This window comes from Myotis brandtii, unplaced genomic scaffold (genome assembly GCF_000412655.1).
Source record: "Myotis brandtii unplaced genomic scaffold, ASM41265v1 scaffold933, whole genome shotgun sequence".
In the NCBI taxonomy this organism is placed as follows: Eukaryota; Metazoa; Chordata; class Mammalia; order Chiroptera; family Vespertilionidae; genus Myotis; species Myotis brandtii.
Window position 1 is genome coordinate 886,462 of NW_005371850.1, and position 2,315 is coordinate 888,776.

Below are 2,315 nucleotides of genomic sequence, written 5' to 3' on the forward strand. Positions count from 1 at the left end.
TTTCCTTTCCTTTTCTTTTCTTTTCTTTTCTTTTCTTTTCTTTTCTTCTTTTCTTTTTTCTTTTCTTTTCTTTTTTCTTTTTGTATAGAAAACATTGCCCATTAAGCAATCCAGAATAACCATTCAAATTGGCCTATTAGCAAGATGGAATTTTTTCAGTTGGATCATTTATTTATATTTTTATTGAATGCATTTGGGAGACACTGGTTAACAAAATTACACCAGTTTCAGGTGTAAAAATAATACAACACATTATCTGTAAACTGCATTGTGTCTTGACCACACCAAGTCAAGTCTACATCCATCACCCTTTATTACCCATTATAATCCACCTCTACATCCTCGCATAGCCCCACCACCAGAAAATAACACACTATGTCCATAAAGCATAAAATTACATTATACTTTTACTGTCCTTGGCACTAAAGAGTAGTTTCCAAAGTCAACAAAAGGTGAAAATCACCTAAAGATTCAAATGGAAAGGGACACAATACCAATGCTCAAATTATTGTAAATTATCTACTTTCCCTCCCCAGTTAGAAGATCTACATGCTTATAAAACTTGGGAGGGCATAAGTTTTACCTCTGTCAATAAATTACCTGTTATTATTTTCCAAAGCAAGCTAATGACTAATTATTTTACACATACATCACAAAACAAGGGCAAGGATAAGGATTTATTTATGGACAAGACTAAGAATTTCTGCTTCATAGTTGGGTTCTGTGACTATGATGACCATAGATCGCAATTTGACCTGAGGAAAATTGTTTGGACCCACACCACCAGGTATATCCTTCCAATATAAATGTGTGGGGTTTTTTTTTTACACATGTAAATTATGTTGATATGAAAAGCTCTCTGGATGATTTAAATTTGCAAAATAATTTATATGTTATGAGAAAAGACTCAGTTAAGGAATTATGAGACATCAGTTTGTGATTAAAATTTGTAATTAGCTGGATATGCCACTTTGGTCAAATCAGGGAACATGTATAAACCTCAGTGCAATGAGACTTATCTGATGGCTAATGACTCTAACAATTCTAAGATGTTTATTTCAGAAATACAGATATTTAAATATAATCTTTTAACTGTGATAAAATTGCTAATACTAGGAAACTAGACACAAAAACACACATAGAAACCAACACACACACACAAACACACATATGTTAATGTTTACATTACAAAACTGATTTAAAACTACGTATTTCTACAGAAACTGGTACAGAACACTTACCAGGTGCTTTCGGAAGAGGAATAATTAAGGGGGAAGCCAAGACACAATCAATGCACCATGCTGGTAAGAACAAGAATATTTCAAGTCTATTTATGGTTTATTTATCTTCTCAGAATTTTATTTAAGTTTAGACCAGGGGTCCTCAAACTACGGCCCGCGGGCTACATGTAAATACAAATATTGTATTTGTTCCCGTTTTGTTTTTTTACTTCAAAATAAGATATGTGCAGTGTGCATAGGAATTTGTTCATAGTTTTTTTAAAACTATAGTCTGGCCCTCCAACGGTCTGAGGGACAGTGAACTGGCCCCTGTTTAAAAAGTTTGAGGACCCCTGGTTTAGACCTTCAATGACCATAGTACCTATATGCTATTTTACATAATAAAACATCCCCATAATTTTTTCTTACAGTGAGTAGAACTCTAGCAGTTACCATCTATGGCTAAGATGATTATCATACATGTTTTAGAACTCATCTCTTTAAAGTGAATCCACAAAAATCTATTTCTATTGAGGGCTTGGAATATGCTTGATGGAAGCCATTGAAATGCCATTTTACTCACTTTATTTTTCAGACCCAACTCATTAGTTGCTTTATATTTGCAAATGCAGGAAAGCTACCATAAGAAAGGGATTAGAAGAGGAACTTAGAAAATAGACATTGCATTGTTTATTAATGCCCTCCATGTGATTATAATACCAGGAAATTTTCTGATATCTTAGGTGATGGTGCAACCTGAGTTTTTTCCTTTTTTAGTACAGTTTATTTTATTTTTTTAAGTTGATTTTTTTCCTTTGAATAAGATAATACAAATGTGTCCTTATCCCCCCAATGTCCCCTCATCCCCTCAATCCTTCCCTCACCCTCACCCCCTGTTGTCCACATCCATCACTTATGCTTATATGCATGCATACAAGTCCTTTGGATGATCTTTCCCGCTCACCCCCACCCTCCCCTGCTTTCCCTCTGAGTTTTGAGCATCTGATCGATGCTACTCTGTCTCTACATCTGTTTTTGTTCATCCCTTTACGTTGTTCATTATAATCCACAAATGAGTGAGAGCATGTGGTATTT